We start from the raw sequence: 12713 nt of genomic DNA on the forward strand, positions 1-12713 counted from the left end.
AAATCGCAGAAGTTTTTGCGAAAATCGCAGAAGTTTTTGCGAAAATCGCAGAAGTTTTTGCGACAATTGCAGTTTTGCGAAAATCGCAAAACTTTTAGCGAAAATCGCAAATCTTTTTGCGAAAATCGCAAAACTTTTTGCGAAAATCGCAAAACTTTTTGCGAAAATCGCAGAAGTTTTTGCGAAAATCGCAGAAGTTTTTGCGAAAATCGCAGAAGTTTTTGCGAAAATCGCAGAAGTTTTTGCGAAAATCGCAGAAGTTTTTGCGAAAATCGCAGAAGTTTTTGCGAAAATCGCAGAAGTGTTTGCGAAAATCGCAGAAGTTTTTGCGAAAATCGAAAATTTTTTTGCGAAAATCGCAGAAGTTTTTGCGAAAATCGCAGAAGTTTTTGCGAAAATCGCAGAAGTTTTTGCGAAAATCGCAGAAGTTTTTGCGAAAATCGCAGAAGTTTTTGCGAAAATCGCAGAATTTTTATGCGAAAATCGCAGAAGTTTTTGCGAAAATCGCAGAAGTTTTTGCGAAAATCGCCGAAGGTTTTGCGAAAATCTATTTGCGAAAATCGCAGAAGTGTTTGCGAAAATCGCAGAAGTTTTTGCGAAAATCGCAGAAGATTTTGCGACAATCGCAGAAGATTTTGCGAAAATCGCAGAAGTGTTTGCGAAAATCGCAGAAGTTTTTGCGAAAATCGCAGAAATTTTTGCGAAAATCGCCGAAGGTTTTGCGAAAATATATTTACGAAAATCGCAGAAGTTTTTGCGAAAATCGCAGAAGTTTTTGCGAAAATCGCAGAAGTTTTTGCGAAAATCGCAGAAGTTTTTGCGAAAATCTTTTTGCGAAAATCGCAGAAGTTTTTGCGAAAATCGCAGATGTTTTTGCGAAAAACGCAGAAGTTTTTGCGAAAATCGCAGAAGTTTTTGCGAAAATCGCAGAAGTTTTTGCGAAAATCGCAAAACATTTTGCAAAAGTTTTTGCGAAAATCGCAGAAGTTTTTGGGAAAATCGCAGAAGTTTTTGCGAAAATCGCAGAAGTTTTTGCGAAAGTCGCAGAAGTTTTTGCGAAAATCGCAGATGTTTTTGCGAAAATCGCAGAAGTTTTTGCGAAAATCGCAAAAGTTTTTGCATAAATCGCAGAAGTTTTTGCGAAAATCGCATAAGTTATTACGAAAATCGCAGAAGTTTTTGCAAAAATCGCAGAAGTTTTTGCGAAAATCTTTTTGCGAATATCGCAGAACTTTTTGCAAAAATCGCAGAAGTTTTTGCAAAAATCGCAGAAGTTTTTGCAAAAATCGCAGAAGTTTTTGCGAAAATCGCAGAAGTTATTACGGAAATCGCAGAAGTGTTTGCGAAAATCGCAGAAGTTTTTGCGAAAATCGCAGAAGTTTTTGCGAAAATCGCAGAAGTTTTTGCGAAAATCGCAGAAGTTTTTTGCGAAAATCGCAGAAGTTTTTGCGAAAATCGCAGAAGTTTTTGCGAAAATCGCAGATGTTTTTGCGAAAATCGCAGAAGTTTTTGCGAAAATCGCAGAAGTTTTTGCGAAAATCGCAGAAGTTTTTGCGAAAATCGCAGTAGTTTTTTGCGAAAATCGCAGAAGTGTTTGCGAAAATCGCAGAAGTTTTTGCGAAAATCGCAGAAGTTTTTGCGAAAATCGCAGAAGTTTTTGCAAAAATCGCAGAAGTTTGTGCGAAAATCGCAGAAGTTTTTGCGAAAATCGCAGAAGTGTTTGCGAAAATCGCAGAAGTTTTTGCGAAAATCGCAGAAGTTTTTGCGAAAATCGCAGATGTTTTTGCGAAAATCGCAGAAGTTTTTGCGAAAATCGCAGAAGTTTTTGCGAAAATCGCAGAAGATTTTACGGAAATCGCAGAAGTTTTTGCGAAAATCGCAAAACTTTTTGCAAAAATCGCAGAAGTTTTTGCGAAAATCGCAGAAGTTTTTGCGAAAATCGCAGAAGTTATTACGGAAATCGCAGAAGTTTGTGCGAAAATCGCAGAAGTTTTTGCGAAAATCGCAGACGTTTTTGCGAAAATCGCAGAAGTTATTACGGAAATCGCAGAAGTTTTTGCGAAAATCGCAGAAGTTTTTGCGAAAATCGCAGACGTTTTTGCGAAAATCGCAGAAGTTATTACGGAAATCGCAGAAGTTTTTGCGAAAATCGCAGAAGAAGTTTTGCGAAAATCGCAGAAGTTTTTGCGAAAATTGCAGAAGTTTTTGCGAAAATCACAGAAGTTTTTGCGAAAATCGCAGAAGTTTTTACGAAAATCGCAGAAGTTTTTGCGAAAATCGCAGAAGTTTTTGCGAAAATCTTTTTGCGAAAATCGCAGAAGTTTTTGCAAAAATCGCAGAAGTTTTTGCGAAAATCGCAGAAGTTTTTGCGAAAATTGCAGAAGTTTTTGCGAAAATCGCAGAAGTTTTTGCGAAAATCGCAGAAGTTATTACGGAAATCGCAGAAGTTTTTGCGAAAATCGCAGAAGTTTTTGCGAAAATCGCAGAAGTTTTTGCGAAAATCGCAGAAGTGTTTGCGAAAATCGCAGAAGTTTTTGCGAAAATCGCAGAAGTTATTACGGAAATCGCAGAAGTTTTTGCGAAAATCGCAGAAGTGTTTGCGAAAATCGCAAAACTTTTTGCGAAAATCGCAAAACTTTTTGTTAAAATCGCAAAATTTTTTGCGAAAATCGCAGAAGTTTTTGCGAAAATCGTAGAAGTTTTTGCGAAAATCGTAGAAGTTTTTGCGAAAATCGCAGAAGGTTTTGCGAAAATCGCAGAAGTTTTTGCGAAAATCGCAGAAGTGTTTGCGAAAATCGCAGAAGTGTTTTGCGAAAATCGCAGAAGTTTTTGCGAAAATCGCAAAACTTTTTGCGAAAATCGCAGAAGTTTTTGCGAAAATCGCAGAAGTTTTTTGCAAAAATCGCAGAAGTGTTTGCGAAAATCGCAGAAGTGTTTGCGAAAATCGCAGAAGTTTTTGCGAAAATCGCAGAAGATTTTGCGAAAATCGCAGCAGTTTTTGCGAAAATCGCAAAACTTTTTGCAAAAATCGCATAACTTTTTGTTAAAATCGCAAAACTTTTTGCGAAAATCGCAGAAGTTTTTGCGAAAATCGCAGAAGTTTTTGCGAAAATCGCAGAATTTTTTGCGAAAATCGCAGAAGTTTTTGCGAAAATCGCAGAAGTTTTTGCGAAAATCGCAGAAGTTTTTGCGAAAATCGCAGAAGTTTTTGCGAAAGTCGCAGAAGTTTTTGCGAAAATCGCAGAAGATTTTGGGAAAATCGCAGCAGTTTTTGCGAAAATCGCAGAAGTTTTTGCGAAAATCGTAGAAGTTTTTGCAAAAATCGCAGAAGTGTTAGCGAAAATCGCAGAAGTTTTTGCGAAAATCGCAGAAGTTTTTGCGAAAATCGCAGTAGTTTTTGCGAAAATCGCAGATGTTTTTGCGAAAATCGCAGAAGTTTTTGCGAAAATCGCAGATGTTTTTGCGAAAATCGCAGAAGTTTTTGCGAAAATCGCAGAAGTTTTTGCGAAAATTGCAGTTTTGCGAAAATCGCAAAACTTTTTGCGAAAATCGCAAAACATTTTGCGAAAATCGCAGAAGTGTTTGCGAAAATCGCAGATGTTTTTGCGAAAATCGCAGAAGTTTTTGCGAAAATCGCAGAAGTGTTTGCGAAAATCGCAGAAGTTTTTGCGAAAATCGCAGAAGTTTTTGCGAAAATCGCAGATGTTTTTGCGAAAATCGCAGACGTTTTTGCGAAAATCGCAGAAGTTTTTGCGAAAATCGCAGAAGTTTTTGCAAAAATCGCAGAAGTTTTTGCGAAAATCGCAGAAGTTTTTGCGAAAATCGCAGAAGTGTTTGCGAAAATCGCAGAAGTTTTTGCGAAAATCGCAGAAGTGTTTGCGAAAATCGCAGTTTTGCGAAAATCGCAAAACTTTTTGCGAAAATCGCAGAAGTTTTTGCAAAAATCGCAGAAGTTTTTGCGAAAATCGCAGAAGTTTTTGCAAAAATCGCAGAAGTTTTTGCGAAAATCTTTATGCGAACATCGCAAAACTTTTTGCAAAAATCGCAGAAGTGTTTGCAAAAATCGCAGAAATTTTTGCAAAAATCGCAGAAGATTTTGCGAAAATCGCAGAAGTTTTTGCGAAAATCGCAGAAGATTTTTCCGGAAATCGCAGAAGTTTTTGCGAAAATTGCAAAAGTTTTTGCGGAAATCGCAGAAGTTTTTGCGGAAATCGCAGAAGTGTTTGCGAAAATCGCAGAAGTTTTTGCGAAAATCGCAGAAGTTTTTGCGAAAATCGCAGAAGTTTTTGCGAAAATCGCAGAAGTGTTTGCGAAAATCGCAGAAGTTTTTGCGAATATCGCAGAAGTTTTTGCGAAAATCGCAGAAGTTTTTGCGAAAATCGCAGAAATTTTTGCGAAAATCGCCGAAGGTTTTGCGAAAATCGCAGAAGTTTTTGTGAAAATCGTAGAAGTGTTTGCGAAAATCGCAGAAGTTATTGCGAAAATCGCATAAGTTTTTGCGAAAATCTTTTTACGAAAATCGCAAAACTTTTTGCAATAATCGCAGAAGTTTTTGCGAAAATCGCAGAAGTGTTTGCGAAAATCGCAGAAGTTTTTGCGAAAATCGCAGAAGTTTTTGCGAAAATCGCAGAAGTTTTTGCGAAAATCGCAGAAGTTTTTGCGAAAATCGCAGAAGTTATTACGGAAATCGCAGAAGTTTGTGCGAAAATCGCAGAAGTTTTTGCGAAAATCGCAGAAGTTTTTGCGAAAATCGCAGAAGTGTTTGCGAAAATCGCAGAAGTGTTTGCGAAAATCGCAGATGTTTTTGCGAAAATCGCAGAAGTTTTTGCGAAAATCGCAGAAGTTTTTGCGAAAATCGCAGAAGTTTTTGCGAAATTCGCAGAAGTTTTTGCGAAAATCGCAGAAGTGTTTGCAAAAATCGCAGAAGTTTTTGCGAAAATCGCAAAACTTTTTGCAAAAATCGCAGAAGTTTTTGCGAAAATCGCAGAAGTTTTTGCGAAAATCGCAGAAGTGTTTGCGAAAATTGCAGAAGTTTTTGCGAAAATCGCAGATGTTTTTGCGAAAATCGCAGAAGTTTTTGCGAAAATCGCAGAAGTTTTTGCGAAAATCGCAGAAGTTTTTGCGAAAATCGCAGAAGTTTTTGCGAAAATCGCAGAAGTTTTTGCGAAAATCGCAGAAGTTTTTGCGAAAATCGCAAAACTTTTTGCAAAAATCGCAGAAGTGTTTGCGAAAATCGATGAAGTTTTTACGGAAATCGCAGAAGTTTTTGCGAAAATCGCAGAAGTTTTTACGGAAATCGCAGAAGTGTTTGCGAAAATTGCAGAAGTTTTTGCGAAAATCGCAGAAGTTTTTGCGAAAATCGCCGAAGGTTTTGCGAAAATCTATTTGCGAAAATCGCAGAAGTGTTTGCGAAAATCGCAGAAGTTTTTGCGAAAATCGCAGAAGATTTTGCGACAATCGCAGAAGATTTTGCGAAAATCGCAGAAGTGTTTGCGAAAATCGCAGAAGTTTTTGCGAAAATCGCAGAAATTTTTGCGAAAATCGCCGAAGGTTTTGCGAAAATCTATTTACGAAAATCGCAGAAGTTTTTGCGAAAATCGCAGAAGTTTTTGCGAAAATCGCAGAAGTGTTTGCGAAAATCGCAGAAGTTTTTGCGAAAATCGCAGATGTTTTTGCGAAAATCGCAGAAGTTTTTGCGAAAATCGCAGAAGTTTTTGCGAAAATCGCAGAAGTTTTTGCGAAAATCGCAGAAGTTTTTGCGAAAATCGCAGAAGTTTTTTCGAAAATAGCAGATGTTTTTGCGAAAATCGCAGAAGTTTTTGCGAAAATCGCAGAAGTTTTTGCGAAAATCGCAAAAGTTTTTGCGAAAGTCGCAGAAGTTTTTGCGAAAATCGCAGAAGTTTTTGCGAAAATCGCAAAACATTTTGCGAAAATCTTATTATTATTATTATTATTATTTATTCCAAAAGTTATCCAGCTGGCATAAGCTTACATAACATACTTATTTCTATAGTTAATGCTAAAGAACAGTGCTAACAAAAACGCATAAAAAAACATAACAAGTTTAACTGTCAATCAACCAAATAAAAATTAAAAACAACATAAACTGTGGAAGCGTCATATTAAGCTATGTAAAAAGGTCCGTAAATTGTTTAAGTTTGAGTTCAAGTCGACATTGTTTCCTAGCGAGTTATAGGCACTTATCATTTTAATAAAGGATCGTTAGATCCAAAATTAGTCGATCTGAATTCTGTGTTAAATAATGTCCTGGTTCTTAACATTCTACTGGGGGCCTGAAAGTTCAATTTACTCAGAATTGACGGGGCGTCTAAAGATCCGCTAACAAGTTTGTGTATAAATAAGCACTGTGCCGTCTTTCTTCTATGTTGCAGAGGTTCTAGTCCAAATAACAGGCACCTTGTACGGTAAGAGGGACAAACAGAATTACGAGACCACGGGAGACGGTAAAACAATGAACGAGTGAGCTTGCGTTGAACCAATTCTAGCCTATCTATTAAATATTGCTGTGTCGGAGTCCAAATAATACTAGCGAATTCTAAAGTAGGACGGACAATTGCACAATACAGAGCTTTTACACTGAATGGATCTTTGAAGTCTTTCGCAACACGTAAAATGAATCCTAACAAACGGAAGGCTTTTGAAAGTATTGCTTCATAGTGGTTCTGTAACGTTAGTCTGCTATCTAAATGAACGCCTAAATCGCGAATCACATTTTTACGCGGCACTGATCTATCATCAATTTTATAATCGTAAACAATTGGGGTTCTTTTTCTAGTATAGGATATAACAGAGCATTTAGATATGTTGAGACGCATACAATTTGAATTACACCATGAGTTAAATCGAGTTAAGCAGTTTTGAAGAGTAAAACAATCGGTTTGATCTGATATCGGTAGAAACATTTTCAAATCATCTGCATAAAACAATTTTTCGCAATCTGGTATAACATAAATAACATCGTTTATGAAAATGTTAAAAAGAATAGGTCCGAGAATACTGCCTTGTGGAACCCCGGACGTGTTGGTGAATGGTGCAGATATAGAGGAGAAAATATTCACTGTTATATGCCTATCACTTAAATAACAGGAGAGCCAATGGACTAACGCCCCATTTACTCCGTAGCTTGATAGTTTTGAAATTAGCATTGAGTGATTTACCGAGTCAAAGGCAGCACTGAAGTCGGTGTAGATTACGTCTACCTGTTTACCATTGTCCATTGCAGGATAGCAGGTGCTCAATAAAGAGAGAAGGTTTGTTTCAATTGAGCGGTTTTTGCGAAAATCGCAGAAGTTTTTGGGAAAATCGCAGAAGTTTTTGCGAAAATCGCAGAAGTTTTTGCGAAAGTCGCAGAAGTTTTTGCGAAAATCGCAGATGTTTTTGCGAAAATCGCAGAAGTTTTTGCGAAAATCGCAGAAGTTTTTGCATAAATCGCAGAAGTTTTTGCGAAAATCGCAGAAGTGTTTGCGAAAATCGCAGAAGTGTTTGCGAAAGTCGCAGAAGTTTTTGCAAAAATCGCAGAAGTTTTTGCGAAAATCGCAGAAGTGTTTGCGAAAATAGCAGAAGTTTTTACGAAAATCGCAGAAGTTTTTGCGAAAATCGCAGAAGTTTTTGCGACAATTGCAGTTTTGCGAAAATCGCAAAACTTTTTGCGAAAATCGCAAATCTTTTTGCGAAAATCGCACAACTTTTTGCGAAAATCGTAGAAGTTTTTGCGAAAATCGCAGAAGTGTTTGCGAAAGTCGCAGAAGTTTTTGCAAAAATCGCAGAAGTTTTTGCGAAAATCGCAGAAGTGTTTGCGAAAATAGCAGAAGTTTTTGCGAAAATCGCAGAAGTTTTTGCGAAAATCGCAGAAGTTTTTGCGACAATTGCAGTTTTGCGAAAATCGCAAAACTTTTTGCGAAAATCGCAAATCTTTTTGCGAAAATCGCACAACTTTTTGCGAAAATCGTAGAAGTTTTTGCGAAAATCGCAGAAGTTTTTGCGAAAATCGCAGAAGTTTTGCGAAAATCGCAGATGTTTTTGCGAAAATCGCAGAAGTTTTTGCGAAAATCGCAGAAGTTTTTGCGAAAATCGCAGAAGTTTTTGCGAAAATCGCAGAAGTTTTTACGAAAATCGCAGATGTTTTTGCGAAAATCGCAGAAGTTTTTGCGAAAATTGCAGTTTTGCGAAAATCGCAGAAGTTTTTGCGAAAATCGCAGAAGTGTTTGCGAAAATCGCAGAAGTTTTTGCGAAAGTCGCAGAAGTTTTTGCGAAAATCGCAGAAGTTTTTGCGAAAATCGCAGAAGTTTTTGCGAAAATCGCAGAAGTTTTTGCGATAATCGCAGAAGTTTTTGCGAAAATCGCAGAAGTTTTTGCGAAAATCGCAGAAGTTTTTGCGAAAATCGCAGAAGTGTTTGCGAAAATCGCAGAAGTTTTTACGAAAATCGCAGATGTTTTTGCGAAAATCGCAGAAGTTTTTGCAAAAATTGCAGTTTTGCGAAAATCGCAAAACTTTTTGCGAAAATCGCAAAACATTTTACGAAAATCGCAGAAGTTTTTGCGAAAGTCGCAGAAGTTTTTGCGAAAATCGCAGAAGTTTTTGCGAAAATCGCAGAAGTTTTTGCGAAAATCGCAGAACTTTTTGCGAAAATCGCAGAAGTTTTTGCGAATATCGCAGAAGTTTTTGCTAAAATCGCACACAATTTTGCGAAAATCGCAGAAGTTTTTGCGAAAATCGCAGAAGTGTTTGCGAAAATCGCAGAAGTTTTTGCGAAAATCGCAGAAGTTTTTGCGAAAATCGCAGAAGTTTTTGCGAAAATCGCAGAAGTTTTTGCGAAAATCGCAGAAGTTTTTGCGAAAATCGCAGAAGTTTTTGCGAAAATCGCAAAAGTTTTTGCAAAAATCGCAGCTGTTTTTGCGAAAATCGCAGAAGTTTTTGCGAAAATCGCAGAAGTTTTTGTGAAAATCGCAAAACATTTCGCAAAAGTTTTTGCGAAAATCGCAGAAGTTTTTGCGAAAATCGCAGAAGTGTTTGCGAAAATCGCAAATTTTTTTGCGAAAATCTAAGAAGTTTTTGCGAAAATCGCAAAAGTTTTTTGCGAAAATCGCAGAAGTTTTTGTGAAAATCTTTTTGCGAAAATTGCAAAAGTTTTTGCGAAAATCGCAGAAGTTTTTGCGAAAATCGCAGAAGATTTTGCGAAAATCGCAGAAGATTTTGCGAAAATCGCAGAAGTTTTTGCGAAAATTGCAGAAGTTTTTGCGAAAATCACAGAAGTGTTTGCGAAAATCGCAGAAGTGTTTGCGAAAATCGCAGAAGTTTTTGCGAAAATCGCAGAAGTTTTTGCGAAAATCGCAGAAGTGTTTGCTAATATCGCACACAATTTTGCGAAAATCGCAGATGTTTTTGCGAAAATCGCAGAAGTTTTTGCGAAAATCGCAGAAGTTTTTGCGAAAATCGCAGTAGTTTTTGCGAAAATCGCAGAAGTTTTTGCGAAAATCGCAGAAGTGTTTGCGAAAACCGCAGAAGTTTTTGCGAAAATCGCAGAAGTTTTTGCGAAAATCGCAGAAGTGTTTGCGAAAATCGCAGAAGTTTTTGCGAAAATCGCAGAAGTTATTGCGAAAATCGCAGAAGTGTTTGCGAAAATCGCAGAAGTTTTTGCGAAAATCGCAGAAGTGTTTGCGAAAATCGCAGAAGTTTTTGCGAAAATCGCAGAAGTTTTTGCGAAAATCGCAAAAGTTTTTGCGAAAATCGCAGAAGTTTTTGCGAAAATCGCAGAATTTTTTGCGAAAATCGCAGAAGTTTTTGCGAAAATCGCAGAAGTTTTTGCGAAAATCGCAGAAGATTTTGCGAAAATCGCAGAAGTTTTTGTGAAATTTTTTTGCGATAATCGCAGAAGTTTTTCCGAAAATTGCAGAAGTGTTTACGAAAATCGCAAAACTTTTAGCGAAAATCGCAGAAGTTTTGCAAAAGTCATAGAAGTTTTTGCGAAAATCGCAGAAGTTTTTGCGAAAATCGCAGAAGTTTTGCGAAAACATTTGTGATACGTTTAAATTATTGAAGTAAATCTTTCAGATACCATTTCTGATTGTTGTAAATGCAAAACAGTGCAAATGCAAAAAGTACCAAATTTAATAATAAACACTCTTATTTTCATTATATTTATCATTTTCACTATAGGTAATTTCATGAGATTGATTCACGACGAATCGTAACAGTATCCCATGTTTTTAACACAAACATCAAATCACTGTATTGTTGCTCGTTGATTCGATTGGTTTTAAGCGTCGTTCTTGCAACATGTCAGGATGGCCGAGCGGTCTAAGGCGCTACGTTCAGGTCGTAGTCTACTCTGTAGGCGTGGGTTCGAATCCCACTTCTGACAATTGAAGCTCTTTTTGGTCCAGTCAGCGTCTATACCGCAAACACGCTAAGGGGGAAAGTGTCTGTCTTTACTCTTAACCTGTACTACTCTCTGCCCCTCATATTTTATATTTTCATTTCGCATCAATCCGAATGTGTGCTGTGCAACAATTTTCACTCCTGCAGTTTAAAAATAGCCATTTAAACTTAGAATAAAATACGACGGGCGAGAAAACGAAGCTTTTTCTAGAAGTTGTTTCTGTATGTCTGTCTGAACCGCTGTTTTAATATTTTTTAAACATTGTTAACACCATAACATCATATTATTTGAACTATTTGCTATTATAGTTTATTTTCTACTAGTTTTGCTAGCCATCGTGAACTTTTGATATATGGTACCGATGAGATCAATGCATTAAACTTTTCAGAAGTCTCTAGGTTGTTCGATAGACACGTCGGTTTGTGAAAAGAACGGTAGTAGATCGTTTTCAGTCTAGGTTCCGTAGTAGATTCTAAGGGAATTTGGGAAGTTTCGTTTTGGATTGTTGCGCCGCGTTCGTTTAGTTGATAATTTGTTATTAAAAATTCCCTACATTCCGTTGTCTCCTTTTCATACATCATACCGCACTTGACTGCTTACAATTACCAAACCGATGCCGCTACTGCTCGCAACGTAATTCACTGGCAATGTTGACACCTTGTTCCCTACGGTTGGGCAAACGATGTTAATTTACCGAAACTGGATCAATTATCTGTACGCATCATGTCAGCAACATTCACCCAAGTGGAAGGGGGCTCATTTTAAGTTATTACAGTTTGTTTAATACAATTAATAGCAACCACCGCATCACCAAACCATTGCGGACCATTTGTGCTCGATGCTTCGCAACAGTGCACGATTTTTATGCTGACGATGCTGTCGGTAAGCGTCTCGTCGGTGCGCAGTAACAATTGTGCCGGTATGCCCAGTGCATTTGCTGGCACAGAGCGCTAAACTTGGCAGCTCGTTTTTTTTTTCACCGTCCCGGCTGTGGGTCGAATGGAAAATAAGCCATAAAGAAAGTAAACCCCATATGGTGGTGGGGTGGAGGATCTGCGAGGAAGGTGACTACGGACTAGAGAAATAACCTCAAACACGAACGCATGTATATTATGCAATTGGTGGGGCGATCAAAATCGCGCGGGATCAAGATTCGTACGAAATTGTTCATCAAAGTCAGGCGCGCACAAAACACGGTCGATGATGATTAGTGCCAAGAGCGGGAGAAAGAAAAACGGCAGCACCGCCAAGTCATCCCGGCCCCATTGTCGTCATCGTTGGCATGATTTGCAGTATTTTGTTTGGTATGGTGGTATGTTGTTAACTCCCTGCTGCTATCGAACTGGCGGGAGACACGAAGGCATCCGGAGGGGGGGGGGGGAATTGGTTTCAGAAGCTGGGCAACTTTACGGTGGATGTGCTTCAGATTGACAGAAATCAATTTCCCGCCCGATAGCAATGCACCGGTTGTCACTTTCGTGTGGTGGGAAAGGAGCGTAAATGGAAACAGTGTGTTGCTGTGGTACGGAAAATGGCAAACGGTGGGTAGCTAAAGGCGATCATTAACTGATCTTGTATAAGAATATTGAAAGTTTTTATTTATTGTTTTGTATTTTTTGTAATTTTAAAATTAACGGTATTGTAGCTTCACTCAAACTTCAAGACAAAAAATACAAAGAGTTCGACAACAAACCTCAATATCCAATTAATTCGTATCTGATGGGTTAAATTGAATTTGATGCGTTACATTTGGCGTTCGCTCGAACCGCTAGCCGGGAAACAGAAAACAATCGACAGAAATGCGCATAGGACGGAAATTAATTAGCAGCATTCCACCATTCCTTCGAACCAACTTTGAACAATCGTTGGCAAAAATTTCGCTAATTCCAAATCCACCCCCGGGGACGCTTCACAGCGCCTGAGCAAACACAAGGCAGCAACACTACAAAACGATCGCATTTTCGCGAATCGTACCAAAACCCGCCCTAGCCAAAGACCCAAATACTGCCTAATGCGAAACTAACGTGAACTCCTTTTACACAATCACACAACAATTCGTTACAATTCATTATTGTGGTGAAGAGGAAAAAAAATATGCTTCAGTACAAGTACGAAACCGTCTGGCATTTGTTGGACTACGAGGAAAGTAAGAAAGAAAAAACAACTCGCCAACATGTCGAACTATTTGCGCCACCATTACTGCATTACCGCAACCACAACAGCGAGTGCGAGTGAAATGCGGTGACGCGATGGATGATTATGCTAGTGATCGATCGGTTTTTGGCGGCACGCGGTACTCCACTGCCCAGACCT

At 38.2% G+C, this 12713-nt stretch overlaps 1 non-coding gene across 1 annotated transcript; it reads left to right on the plus strand.

Moving 5' to 3' along the window:
• Positions 1-10299: 10299 nt before the first annotated feature.
• Positions 10300-10382, plus strand: Trnal-cag. Its single transcript has one exon. It is a non-coding gene; the product is annotated as a tRNA-Leu (tRNA).
• The last annotated feature ends 2331 nt before the right edge of the window (positions 10383-12713 follow it).

This window comes from Anopheles merus, chromosome 2L (genome assembly GCF_017562075.2).
Source record: "Anopheles merus strain MAF chromosome 2L, AmerM5.1, whole genome shotgun sequence".
Lineage (NCBI taxonomy): Eukaryota > Metazoa > Arthropoda > Insecta > Diptera > Culicidae > Anopheles > Anopheles merus.